This window comes from Athalia rosae, chromosome 6 (genome assembly GCF_917208135.1).
Source record: "Athalia rosae chromosome 6, iyAthRosa1.1, whole genome shotgun sequence".
Classification (NCBI taxonomy): Eukaryota; Metazoa; Arthropoda; class Insecta; order Hymenoptera; family Athaliidae; genus Athalia; species Athalia rosae.
This window is the reverse complement of record NC_064031.1, coordinates 5452585-5467997: the sequence shown is the minus strand read 5'-3', so window position 1 is coordinate 5467997 and position 15413 is coordinate 5452585. Positions and strand designations below refer to the sequence as shown.

Genomic DNA, 15413 nt, shown 5'->3' with positions numbered 1-15413 from the left:
CCACGCAAAAAGCCTGTATTAACGCCGTATCGCTATACGTTTCGCTGTGTAAGATCATCATTGCGGAGGATAATTCAGACTCCCCAAGGCGCGGACGCCGTCCGTACGACCGGTGAGTAAAAATGTTCTTATTACGTACATTATATTTCAGGGGATATATATATATATATATATATATATATTACGATACAATAAGCGTACTCATATTTGCACTTAACTCGCGCTCGTTATATTGTTCCAAAATGTAGTCTGAACGCCATTTTTACTTGGACCAACCGCCACGTATTGTCAAACGCTGAATACGATCGCGTCGCGAATATACCACCTCGAGTCTCGGGCTCCGCGTATACCCGGATGGCTGATGTCAATGACACGACCTTGCGCCCCCCTTATTTTGTTGATCCGTTTCTTCTGTGTATACATACATGAAATACCCACTGCGCACCGGTATGTTACAATCGCGCTATTTTCAATCCCGCATCCTTCTCATATGTGTAATTCGTTCGTTGACAAAATTTTAAATTCGATCAGATTTCGCAATCAATTTTCATAGTATATACTCTTTTTATCAACCTCACCTCGAACGTTCGACGTATGGGGAAAAATTTTTGTGAGAACTCGGTCGGATCCTTCGCAGACACGTCAGGTTTCGTTTGGTCCTTGAGAAGTTTTAGAAGCAAAGGGTTGAGATGATGTACTTTATCCTTGAGAAAATCTACTTTTCGTGGACGACGAATGTATCCTTGAGGAACCGCGCACTGACCTCGACTGAACGATCGTTCGAGGACATCGGTTTTTCTCACCTGCCTAAAAATGTCGCGTTCGTTTTTTTTTTTTTTCTTCTTTCCCATGATTTTTCCTCAAAATTTTCCTATTTGCCGAGAAGATAGCGGTCTTTACCCCTTTCCGACTTACCGGACTACCGCGACCGGGCGAGAACCCTTTTTTTCCTTCTTCTTCTTCTTCTTCTTGTAATGTCCCGACCGAACGTCCCTGAAGGTGAACGATAGATCCTTTATTTTATTTTATGTTGTATCTTTTTTTTTTCTCTCCTTCTTCGCGTTTAAAGGAATCCAATCGCTTTATGACACTGCACCGGGAACGCGTCTGTTAAGCCTTTTTTTTTTTTACCTCTTCTATCCGCACAGCTTTTATTATGTATACCGAGGTAAGCGAATGCCGAGTGAAAGAATTCAGGTAAACATAATTACTCGAGGTACGGAGTCGGTGCAGAGACGACGACGACTATACGACTCGCTTCGGTAAAGGGTTATAAAAAAGGGTTCAGATCTACTCGGAGTTATATGACCGGGGACTATTCGGTTCTCGAATAACTTGACCGTTTGACAAACCCTCTTCCTCTTTTTATTTTTTTTTTTCATTTCTGTTCTTTTTTTTTTTTCTTTTCGTTCCACGAAGCTAGTAGTCACTCTACAGTCTTGCTGCATGCTTCCGAGGAGAAGCAAGTTTAAGATCGTGTATATATATACACCATCTACCTTATATAACTCGCTCTATAGCTCTAGCGTAGATATTACGTACCTACCAGTTTTTCCACGTATACAATCATTTCTTACGTTCTCTCATTTTCGCGAGATACGTGACTAGGGTTTTTTTATACGTTATTTCGGGACCTTTTTAGTCCTGAATTTTTATTTTATATGTATAAATATGTTGTTGTTTTTTTTTTTTTTTGTTCTTTCGTGTCTTCTATTTTTCCCATTTTGAGGGGGGGGGGGGGGGGGGGGGGTAGGGATGTGCAATATTTTCTTGTAAACAGGACGGCTTACCTCTGAGCCGAGCTCCTGCGTAGACGTAGACGTAGACGTATATACGGAGCAGACGAAATTGAATAATAATAATGAAACGAGCTAGCGGGGCTTTGAGTGAGCAAACAAATAAGAATATCAATTTGTTGTTCCGGAGACGAGATATTTGTAAATAAAACTCCGGTACCTGAAACGTTGCAGGGTGGATATATGGGGGATGGGATATTTGCCATGGACACGGCGCACGTACGCCAATAACAAAGTGAACCGGGTTTTGCCGCGTTTCGCCACCGCTGTCGCACGACGTCGGACGGTTGGCGCTCAAAATTTCAAATGCAAATTTTTAAGGAACTCGGGGGCCGGACAACCTCCGTATATTCAATTTGCATATCTTACACCGAGTACCACCGGTTTAACCAGAAGTCAACGTCGGCCGTGCGACAATCCGCGCACCGCGCTCTTGTTCGTATACATATACATATTAGCGCGCCGTACACGGTATCTGTTACACATTCGAATTGACGACAATTCACGAATATTTTCTACTCGCATGTATCTAGCGACGCTATCGTGACCGAGGGATATACAATATCCGCGCGACACCGTGAAAGTTATACCGTAAAAATTACCGTCCACGTAAAGAGATCGTCTCGGGATAAGCGTCGTCTCCTTCCGCGTGGGAAACAAAAGTAGATACAGGTATATACTATTTCTACGACGTCGCGTTGTTAACCCGAACATCTCATTCCAAGGTTGAGTTTCAATTTCGATAGTTGATAAATCTTTTAAAGAGAATGAAAAAAAAAAAATAAAAAAATAAAAAAGCACTTCATTTAGGTTCTCGTATACATATACGCTCGTTGGATATCCGGTATAAAATATTCATGCACCTGTTTAATCTCCGGTAGCTAACGACGACGACGACGACGGGGTGCCGCTCCCATCGTTACGGTATTATTATTACGCATCTTCGTCGTCGTCGTCGTCGTCGTCGTCGTCGTCGTATCTTCGATCGTCTTACATTTTACGTTACGTTACGTTAGACGAAATCAAGGGTGTCTAGCTCTCCGGGGCCGGGGAAGCCCGGTAGTCGAAATTATCGGGTACTTCGTATCGTCTGACCTTGGGTAAGGCGGTACATAATGCATCCCGCTGCAGCTGGAGCGCGTAGATCGCCATGGCAACGAGAAATGCGGCCATTACGATCACAGCCCAGGAAACAGAACTGCCATGCAGTGGAAATAAATGCGCGCGCATCTGTTCAATACCGGGGCTAGGAGCGGGCTACTCCGGTAGACGATCCTCCCTACCTACCTCCTCCTCCTCCTCCTCTTCATCCTATTCCCGTGCTGCAGTCCTTCAGGACCCCGGTCACCTTCGTTACCGCTACGCTATACCTATGTACCTTTATCGCCTCTGCGCTGCTGCAACGAAACCTGGGAATGTGTATAGTAAACCTGGGAATGTGTATAGTAAACCTCGAATAAATCCGGTCCAGACTCGTTACAAAGTAAGGGAACGAAGTTCGTTCGCATACCTCTTGAAGGAGTTGAAGTTCCAAATTTTCCGAATAGTAGATATAGGAAGTTCGATTCGTTGGCTATCTCATACGGTAGATTTTACGCGTTGAACATGTTACGGTATCAGAACGAAAAGTAGGTCGACTTAGTTTGTGAAAAATATTATTCGCTCGGGAGTAGTGATTTAACTATACGGCTGCCTCTGTAGGTGTATATACGTATTTCTTCGGCTGATTTGATGGGGAAATAAAGAAAGTAAAAGAGCGCACTGCCCCATCTTGGGATTAAAGACCTGGGAGCGCATACGTGTCGGGGTGGGTAAATATAGTATACATATATTATATGCAGCGTAGCGAGTATACGAGGTATAAATGTAGCAGTTGCGAAATACATATCTCGAGAATTCCGTACGGGTGCAAAGGAGTCCCGTGGAACACCCGGGAGGGTAATTACCCCTTCCCGATTCCCGGCTTCACCTAGTGCCGCGTGGCTCTCAGAGTTTCGACTCATATTCTTCATTTTTTTTTTTTTTTTTTTTTTTCTTATTTCGCTTCACTCGTTCGAGCTCTTCTCCTTATATACACCTTAATACTCTTCTTCTTTTTCGTCATATTTTTCAATTTTTTTTTATTTCGCTTTTGCACCATACTGCGACTACCGTATACTCTTCGTATACATATACCAGCCCTTCCATTTCTCCGTCGCGAAGATGAGAGAACATTTTTCAAGATTAGCGAGAGATGAGAAAAGTTTTAATGCAATCGCGCAGGCGGCTCCCCGCATCTCCCATCCCTTTATTCATATACATACGTGTATATATATATGGTGTACGTAGACACCATCGGTAACCAGCTTCACCTTCTCACTCGTCGCGTACACGCCCCACACTTCTCGTACCTGCGCTTTTAGACGTATATATATACACCTTAGTATCTTTCCGTGCATACAGACGGTATATTATTGTATACATATACATATATGCATTACGTAATTCTCAGCCGTGTGTAGCTCTTACGACATACACATATCATCGACGAGATATCTTCCAATATTGATGTATATATGGACTTTTACCTGCAGGGCGAGAAAAAAAAAAAAAAATTTCTCATGACGTTTTGTTGTGTAATGGGATATTAGATTGTCCATTTTATACCCCGAATTAAGTACGGTGAGCTTTTTTATTTCTCTTCGAAGCATGCGACTGTACGTTCTCATCGACGGTTTTGATTAATTGCTACCGATCACGAATTCACCGATTTTTCTATACGTCGAAGTTTCACACGCTATTCGATCGACCGCGTTACTATAACCTTTGTTAATTTATATACATGTGTGTGTGTATAGAAAAAGTTTAACGAGAGTTCGCAGATTTAATTAGCGAAAAATTATATGTGTAGGTATAGCGTGTCTCGGAGATTACGTCCTCGTATTATAATGTCATCACATTAAGCTTGAGAATTTTGCGTGCGTTGCAGCGAACTCAGAGACCATCGTCTGCGAGAACGAAAAGACGTCCTTTCGTTCCTTATACCAGTCGATCGACGTAATATCTACAAGTAAATTTAATCGACGTATAAACGAATCTAAAACCCCGTGTTTGTATATTACGCGTTCAAGTATCATAATCTCGTAAATCTTATCCGCACTTTGGTTTATTAATTATTATTAAAACCTATAATCGTCCATCGTACATCTGATTATATTATAATCGATTCCGACACAGCATTCGTATCGCATAAATATTACCCTCGACGGTAATTATAAATCACTTGACAATAATTCTTTGAAATCATGTCGAACTTTTTGGAGAATAAGTCGTGTGAAACGCCTCACTTAATTTTGTCAAATGTATAGCCCTCGCTATACGGTTATCGTCTGGAAATAAAGAGATCGCGATAACGATAGCGATAATTACCAGAATAATCATAATAATAATCGTAATCACATTAATAATCATATAAGCAGCAGGGGTCGAATGCGGCGAGTTTATGTACACAAGCTTGTTTTAGGTGTCTTCTTGTTTCGCGTGTACATAGATATACATACGTATACGTATACGAGGGTAATAGCCAGTTACCCCAAGGATTAGCTCGACGTCATCGTCCCCGTAATATAACACGCGAGTATAATATACATACATATAAGGTAAGGTTGGTGTACCAACCGACGTCCTTAAAAGCCTTCGCGCGAATACCTTATACTATATGTATATACCTACACCTAAAGTACTTATAACTAATAGGACGGAGTTTAACTCCTCCTCAAACTTCCGTCACTATATTATATGCGTGTACTTCTGGTCAAGAGGACACGGCTTATTACAACTATTATACAGGTATAGAAGCATGAATAACATTCAACCGCGAAACCACGTGTAATTCTTATCCTACTCCGATGAGAAAAAAGTACATAGTAAATGATGAGAAGAATCCTGCAGATTTTCGTCAAGTTTTCATCGAAATTGGGGTTCTTTTTAATCCCCTTATAACGGAAACGTGACTTATTACCAGCGATGGTTTATTCGAACCAACCCGTATCCCCTCCTAAAGTTATATACATACCTATACATACAATACGACAGAGTCAAGTTTTGGCGAATATTTTTTTCTCTCGTTTCTCCACCGCTGGGCTACGCGTTATGGAAGCTACGTAGGAAAATTAAGGAAATTAACCCGTGGAATAAATTGACGGGTAGGTAAAATTATACCGTTACAAGAGTGCAGCGTGCGCTACACCTTATATATATATACATATATATAACGGAAGCTGTACGTGGTGATGGTGATGGTGGTGGTGGTGGTAGCGGCGGCGGACCGTAACGCGTCCGTGTAAATTGCCTCGGTAAGGGCGAGCTCGCGATGCGAAAAGTGGGGGAGACCAATCAAGCCCTAATTAGCCGAGCCGCGGCTCATGCCTAGAATTTGCCAACCCGACCGCGCCGCGCACTTAAACGCCGGTAATACCTGCGGCCTCCCTGGACAACGCCGGTGTTACCTACAAACGTGCGCTTCTCCATGTGGCGAGCGTATACCTATATATATACACATATATACATATATACCTACATGGGTGCAATGTACGTAAAAATTTTTGTGCGCTGCTGCTGGTTTACAGCTGAGGAGGTGGGCTCTATAGGTCGCGGTGTATCGCCTGCTTCGAGGCTTAACCCTTTCCCTTTTTGTTTTTTCAACAGTTTTTTTTTCTTTCTTTTTTTTTTTTTTCGAGGCTACCTCGCCGTGGTTTGCCGAACCGGAGAGAAGTTTTACTTCGTTGGGTTGAGAAGATATCGCCGGCGATCTAATATGTATACAGGTATAGCGTAGCTTATTCAGAAAACTTGGTTAATTTGGTGGAAGCTATTTGTACGTAATTAAATTTGTATAAAACCTATAATTATCAAATAACCGCAGTAGAGTGGTGAAAAGAGATGAGAAAATTTGAGGAGGAAACTGCTAGGTGTGAAAATGAAGCAACCCTTGTTATATCTTACCTACTCCACCGTGGCTGCAGAGCGACCGTTGAGAAATATAAGACTCTTTCATAATACAGGCGTGAACTAATCCACTTTAAAACCGCCGAGGTGGGTACGGTATACTTCCGTAATTCGCGGCACTCTCTTTGCAGGTTGATTCGATTAAATTTTCTCCTCTCAGAAATTCGTTGTACCCATAAACTATCGATGTACACACCTTGTCTCAAAAATTATTTCCCCTATTGTCTATATACACATGGCACGTGGAAAAACAAACAAACAGGTTAGATAAATTATTTTTATTTGCATTTTATTGAATTTTTTAATGCGAAAATTGAGAAATTGTTCAGTAATTATACATTCGCATCGTTCTTCGGTACTACTGGGTCAGGTACTAACGAGTCGATAATTTTTTTTTTTTTCATTTTCATTATCGTTGTACGCCCAGTTGGCAATTGGTGGTATATATAATTCACGAGTCGAATCGTATGAAGATAAAGTGTACGGTATAAACATCGAATTCGTACGTATAAACAGCTGAGCATTGGTACACAATTTTCCAGTTCAGTTTTCACTACGGTGTCAGAATAACGTCGGGATCCATTTATTTTTCGAGTCTCTTTGCACCGGGTCTGCGTGCGGGTACGTCCTCGAAATACAAATATATTCTATATACCTATCTATCTACGAAAGTGGGTGAAAACTGTTCGTCCATTTGCTACACAGTTATATTTATATCGCGCGGGGATACCGTGGAGACGGTGCGAACAGATTTAATAAAAAAAATTCTTGTCGGAACATCTTGTCTTTTTCAATTCGTTCGTCTCACTCGAAAACTACGTGTTTACGGACGGTAGATGTATCCGATGTATATACATATATGAAATGAGAAGAAAAAGAATTCGCTCCCAATGCAGCCATCCATAGGCAGACTCACGTCTTCGCACATTTATACGTTTCGCGGAAGAGCGCCCAGATCTCGGGACGGTTTCGTTTGATCAATTTCAGGACAATTTCAAACTAAAGTACGTGTATATACCGGCGTATCTTGCGCCGAGTCAAGTCTTTTAACCCCGATTGAATGAGATAACTTCTTGTTTCAAAGATTGTAATATGTACAAGTGAAGGGAAAAAATACGTTGAGAATTTTTCGGACATTTTTTTTCTTCTTATTCCTCCCTGTAGCAGCGTGGTGTAATACGCCTACGTTTACGTACAGTACGTGGTGTGACTTACGATACGAGATGAGATTCTCGAAGATGGTATATCCTCGCAAATCACGTTCGTTATAATAATTGAGTAATAAAAATCACCGCCATATATACATCAATATTTATACCGTGTTCCGATCGTTTATTGAAAGGAATAACAGCGCCGGCGATACATATCTTAATATCATCGTCACGGTGTGTGAAAACATTAAACACTTATATATTTAGATGTTCGAGAAAATTATCGACAAAGATAAACGTTTATTAATAAACATTTCACGCATCAGTCCGTAATGAAAATATTTGTCTAGCTTATAACATTAAAATTCTTAAATTCTTTTATCATAAAGTTATCGATAATCTTTTTGATTTATGGTTAGCCGCGAATCAATCTATATATATACTATACTTCATAACGCGATCTGCTTCGCTTTTTACTAGCTGGTAGAAAATCAAACATCTATAACGATTGTGCAGACCTCAATGAGAATATTTTGAACGTGTACGTGTTACATGAATCGGTTTCTTTCCTTTTTTCTAACAGTTTAAAATGTAACGACGCCACGTGCACGGCGATCCGTACGTAGGTATTATAACATAGTCCTAAAGTCGCTAACGAGTTGGACACGCGACAGCAGCTGCTCGCGAGAATCGAGTCGCGAAAGATTATAAAAACCATACGGACTCGTTATCTGAAAAAGATATCTCTTATTTGGCGATAATCAATATAATATATATATTTAAATGTATCAGCACTTGACGCGTTACAAAAAAACAGCGGAACGATTTAATTCAACTCTCTTGTAATATACACATTATACATTTATAAGTATAAGTATATATAGTTTGAAAGAAATATTTCGCGGTCTTTATTGCAAAAATATTTATATAAAAATCCTCCCCGGTTATCGTAATTGTTATCATTATTGTTGTTATATATATTCGAGGAAATTCTTCTCTTCAAAATTGAGCATAACAGTTTTATTATACATATACGTGTACGTATATACCTGATATATTATATGTACATACAAGCGCCATGTGGCTATCTTAAAGAATTAAGAACGCATGTATATTATATACATTATACATACTTTAAATCCCTGAGGCTCGGTCACGTGGATTCTGGAATTTAAATTGGCCCCCGCCGATCTTTATTAGGGATAATCGGATATTTCTCAATAAATTTTCATTAAAGAAGAATCGCAATTAAAAAGACGAAAAAATTGTCACCGAACTTACAAAGAGAGGACACGCGGTCTCTCAGCAAATGCATAATCAGCGGACTCGTTTTTTCGGCCTCCGGTAGCGCGACGTCGAGTGGCGGTTCGCCGAATATAACAGATGCCCAAAATTGAATCACCTAGCGCTTGGCTTCTGGTGTTCTAGCGAAAATTCTAACGATATTTATATACACGAGTCGCTTCTCGAGCCGCCGACATGTGCGTAAATTTATTTTCGTGGAAGTGCGGAAATATACGTATGCCCGGTTATATGCACGATTCGCGGTACGTGTAATAATAATTTTATGAATATAACGCTTACGGAACTTGAAAAGGGGGTTGAAACTTCTCTTTCTCCTCCTTCTCCCGTAACAGGCAGGGGGGGGGGGGGTCTCTGGAGCGGGACCTATTACGCCGTTTATATACTACTTGGCAATGGGGAACCTGCAAAATTTCTAATTCTAGAATCGCCCTGCGACAATGGCGAACAAAGGACAAACCGGAGACGACGCGTGTGTGCGAGCGTCTCTAACGCGCTTACATAGGCTTCGTCTGAGGCTCGCGTCTGCCCGCTCGACTCTCCCTCTCATTCGGCGTCCCGACGGTATAATTAGGCTACCCGACGCCCCCACAACCGCGCCGCGCGATACACCGACCGCCATCGTAGCCGCCGCTGCTCCTCGACTAAAACTCGGGTACGTCGCCCTCCTTTCCGGGCGTTACGCCATCGCCCGAGAAAAACTTCCATCGAACAAAAAGGAGTTGGGGAGTTCGAAACGGTTTATCGAGAAATGTCATACGCGCTTGTCGCACACGTGGTGTTGTTACACTTTGTAGGGTAATTTTCGACGTCGAGGTTACGGAAACAGATCGAACCTGTTACAGCCCTGTATATACATATGTACAGGTATACCTATATAATACAAATATATATTTGGGCGCAGATTTCCTAGATAGGCTGAACTTCCGTGTGCAGAGAAGTCACGACATCAACGTTCTGAGAGCATGTTTAAATCAATTTCATAGCTTCCGAAATATATACGGAACTTTGATTTCTCGTGAGGAGAAGCAGTAATATACATTCTATACCTTCTGATCAACGTCATTGATTGAATTTATTCCTATAAATCTGAGGGTTTCGATTTATTATATGTATATGGTACCTATATACCTATGTATCATCCACATCGAATGACTCGTTCCTAGCCACTCAAAACTAGTCGCATCCGTAAACCGGTGTCCGAAAAGTATCCCAACCGTGGAACTATTTTCAAGACAAAAATTTGAGCGCTTCCTCTTCTTTCAACCCTTTTTTTGACGCCTGTTGAGACCGTCGTCTTACCCAAATTCCGTAAAGAACGATATATTCTTTTGTTGAAGGAAACGGACTACGCTCGATTATATTTCAAGGTCGATACGAGGGATGACGTGACCTCAAGTCACTGCAGGGATTCTTTAACCCTTTACGCTCATACCTGCGCCCTGCCCTCAGAGTTTTTAACCCTTTAGCGTAACGCGTTTCCAATATCTTCCAAGTTTTTTTTTTTTTTTTTTTTTTTTTTTTTTAGAAAAAAAGATAGAAAAGACGAGAAAAATTCTCATCCCTAGTCATTCCATCTTTACGTCTGTGTAGCGAAAGGCGTGCTTCGCCAAAAATTTCATCCACCTCATTCGCTATACTCGCGGTGACCACGCAGTCACCCTTATATTTCTTCCGTCTCATGTATCGCCGCGGTGTTCCAAAAGTTCAAATTCTTAGCAGCGATTGCTTCTGCTGGGATACAATGCGAGGCCGAAAAACTCTTTTGTCGCGACGATTTTTTTCTATACGATTTTTTTCCTCCGTAGCATCGATGAAATTAAAATTCCTCGCACAAAATCTCTCTCGATTGTCGTACCGCGCGTCGATTGCGCCGCGTTGTCGTCAGGGTTATAGTTCGGTACAGTGATATTGTTTACGCCAGATGAACTCGGAATCGAATTCGGCAAAGCGATATATTTGGTCAACTATGAACGATACATAACGTAATCCGGAGGTTGGTCAACGTGATCCGCGGAAGCAGCTCGTGTCACGTGTTTTTTCGAATTCTTCGCGTCTGCCGAAAAACGAGCTGGCTACAAAACAACCCCTGCTCCGGTTATAGCCGTAAAAGACTCGCTTAAATGATCGTAAAAACGACGGCGTGTGGCGAAACTTAACCCCTTTGCGTATATATTTAACATCCGCGCGTACATATCTTGCGGTTTTACTTCTAGGTACACCTACCTACACCACACCCTTGGCTACTGCAGGTATCAGTACCGTCAGTTTGTAAGCAAACTCTGTACAGTCTTCCGTTTCATCTTGATATCTTCAGCTCCGGATCAGTGCCAAAAATTCACAAAATATGACGCTCTCTTCTTCTTCAATTTTTTTTTCTTTTTTTTTTTGTTCCCCGACTTGAATTACTTCGTAAGAAATGTTCTTTCCACGTTATACCTAATTTGATTCTAAAATTCGGGCGGCTGCGACGTGTGACGTAAAATTATAATTTCACCGAACAACGTGTCCCTTTGTCGTTCGCTTGCAGCAGGCAGTATTCTCCAACTCGGCTGCATCGGGCAAAATTTTATTAGTGGCTTTCTGTTTTTTTTTCTACTCTTATATACATTTCTATACCTCGTATCTTCCCGAAAAGGAGAATTAACCCTTCGGACCTACGGGCGCGGCTTCTTTACGGGTTTAACTTCGGAGAATATTTATGTTCACGTTGTATATATGTATAAGCTGGAAGACCGACCGACCCTCCGGTATAAGAGTTTGCCTCTATAATATACGATGTAGGTACGTCGTCTTCAGTCATATTAAATATATATAACACGGGAGGTTTCGCGATTATATTCTTTTAATCACAAGTCTAGGAGCTATCGATCATGCAGTTATAATAAAAAATCGTTGATTTATTACGCACAATAAATTCGCTGCGTTCCACGTGCGGTATATAGGTTCACGGTCGAAACGTGCGACGCGCTACAGGTTGCATAAATTATCGTTGAATCGTGTGTACTTTTGCACGGTAATTAATTCAGACGAACGTCGATTAGTCTCTTTGTGATTCGTCTGTACGTATACGTAACAATTAGTCGCGCTGTATTATGTATGTACACGCAGTAACGTACAAAGTTGCGAATGATTGCAGGGACCGCGGTGTTTACGGTAATAAATTGTTTTTTCGATTCATTTTCTGGAAATGCTACAGTGTAACGATGCGATACCGATGTGTACGATTGCGCGCAATTTCAACCGATGGCAGTTAATCATTTCCAGGATATGAACTGTGCAAAAAAAAAAAACAACAAAAAAAACAAACAATTATGTACAACGCGAGGTATAATACCGGACAAATTATTATTTATGTCTTTGCAGTACGTGCAATAACGTAATTGCGAATCAAAAAAAAAAAGAGAAGAAAATTACGCGAGTATTATTCCATCGGGCCGTACGGAGTGCCGAGATATATTCTTACGCGGTTACGTGCGACGATTAAACGTTGGACACGTTTTGAGGCGAGACGTTTCGGTATTTCGTTGAACGGCCATGATGTTGGGCACGTTTGAACACTTGGTAAGTGCCCTATGGCTCTGCGTCGTTGCCCGTTGGTATATGGGTATAGAGTATATACACGTAAGTACACGGGTGTTTTATACTCGGCAGGGCAAAGTTCTCACGTTGGCTGTGTAAGGGATGTTTGTTTGAAATGACAAGGAGTAAATATTTAAACGAGCGAGAGGAAGCGGTGCAGCCTATAGGTATACAATAAGTGACAGTGAGAGTTTCGTTGATGCTGCTGCTGCCGCTGCTGCAGACGACGATTTCGATGAAAACGTGACTCTCGTTCAAACCGGTGCCGCGGTACCTAGTGGGAGTGGCGTCGACTTGACGAATGGCGTCTGTCCAAATATGGTTTTCACAAAATTCATGTTATATATATATATATACATATATCTAAACCACATCTAAGTATAATTCTCTTCTTTGGCAGCTGAGGAAATCTGTAGTTTTCACAACGTGTTTAATTCGAGGCTTGATTGATTGAAAACATTGTGATTCGAATGGATTATACATCGGGAACGACGTACGGAATTGTAGTGTCTCGTGTTATTCGACCGACGAAAGGCACGTATAAATTTTCGATTTATTATTCTCATCCCTTCGTTTCCCAGACGTACGTCTTTTACGAATCTCAGGTTATACGGAAATACGGAGAAAATACACAACGCCGTGATAAAGATTTTAGATCAAGGACTTTCATTTTTTTTTTTTTTCAAATTCCTACAACTCTGTGCGTTTGACAAGGATGTAGACAACATACCGGTCCGTTTTTAGGCAATTACCATATCTTTAGGAATACGAGACCACCGTATATCGTACCTGTATAAGTTTAACGTTCGGACGTCTCGGTTGGCCACCCCCGTTTTTTGTACCAGTTTATACGAGGCGCGTGCATTACGATTTAGTTAGCGATGTATATGTATGTATGTAACAAGTAGCACACGTATAGGTAAAAACGGTGGCGAGGAGTGTATACACGCCGCTATTTGAGTGGTATATTTATTATACCCTCGGTGTATATATACAGGACTCTTTAAGTAAAGCTAAACGCTCGCCTTTATGACCGCCAATAAACTTTTTAGAGTGAATGAAACGAGCTGCGGTATAGTAGCCGACTGGTCGTTTCGGTTACGCGACGTTACTACGTAGGTATAGAGGAACGTCGACGTAGAATCGCGTTCTCCCGCGCTATACCTACTCCTCTTCACTCTTACAGGTTTTTCCGGCTGCCGCACCCGCGCGTATGTATAGGTATATATATATCGGTATTATATACGTATACCTTTTTCTCACCTGCACCACGTCCGCGTACACGCATACATCTATAAAAGCACATAAAGCTTCGCCATGGTACTTATTCGCGTATGGTAGGTCAGTGCCAAGGTCACCGTACAGTAGCTCCACTTAATAATATAACCTTGCTACGCCCGCTACCGTTAGGAATATCCCTTTCGTTGTATACATATAGGTATGCATGTTAGTTGGCACATCTCACTTCATCTAATTGGCTCATTAACAAATCTCGCACCGGATGTAGTTTTAGATAATCTTACGTACTCATTAGCGCTGCGCCAACTCACTATAGGTCACGCGGTCCCCGGCCCTTGACCCCGTTGGGTATATTACACCCGTTATACGACGGAAGACGTCACATGTAATATCGAAGTTCGGATACCCAATCGTCGCAACTATTTACATCGTCGTTTGCATATATAACGTCGACCGTTTGTATCGTAATGTTTTAATAATTTTGTCGCGTCGTTTACGTATGCCTGTGTAATTACATGATATATTCATTCGGGGTGGGTATACGTTACACGTATAGCGCGGACCGCGCGGCTATATACAACCGAGCAACTTGTGACAGTATAATATTGCGTGACGTAATGCGCGCGACAGGGTCCACGGGGACCACGACCTGTCCCAATATATATACCGCGGGCAACGGGTGTAAAAGCGAGGCAATATAAACGACCGTTTACAGGCTCGTTACATTTTTATGAGCACAACGCCACTGAGCTACCTACGCGTTTATTATATACCTACACTCGTACGTTCCTGCGTATACATATATAAATATGCGTGTGTGTTTTATATGCCTAATATACGTATAGGTGTACAAATGCATATATGTTTCTACCGTCAAAGTTTACACCAAGTCGATGATCCGTGTGTTTGTGCACAGGTTTGTCTTTTGCTTTAGCATTCTTATACGCTGTGGAGAGAACGTCCATCCATGCATACCTATATACCTATAGTATACGTATACACCTGCGTTGCGGTTTCGCCGCACTGACTTACATATATACATATATATACTTATACAGTGGCCATCAAGATCGTCGTAAAACATACATCATTTTTTACTTCTCAAGGTCTTCTATTTACTGCTATACTACCGTACACCATACTATACCGCTTCGCCATGTACAATCGTATTCGTTTCGTCTGCAGTCTCCCTTGCGTCCATTGGCAGTTACGCAACGCGTGCCCGTGCGTATATAATATCGGACAGAAGGAAACTCGTATGCCTATACGCGCGACTTCGAATTGTAGAGAAAAAAAAAAGATTTATACATCTCACCGCGTCGTGGTGGTCCATATACGCATATATGAATATATAAAT

The 15413-nt window shown here is 41.5% G+C and overlaps 1 protein-coding gene and 1 long non-coding RNA gene across 8 annotated transcripts in view; one reads left to right on the top strand and one right to left on the bottom strand.

Moving 5' to 3' along the window:
* The window catches only part of LOC105692460, a 196977-nt gene that overhangs the window by 54177 nt on the left and 127387 nt on the right, over window positions 1-15413 (top strand). The window lies entirely within an intron of this gene.
* LOC125501464 lies at window positions 7055-9537 on the bottom strand. Its single transcript, XR_007279035.1, has 3 exons — window positions 9215-9537; window positions 9067-9124; window positions 7055-7410 (listed from the first exon to the last, which is right to left on the bottom strand). It is a non-coding gene; the product is annotated as an uncharacterized LOC125501464 (long non-coding RNA).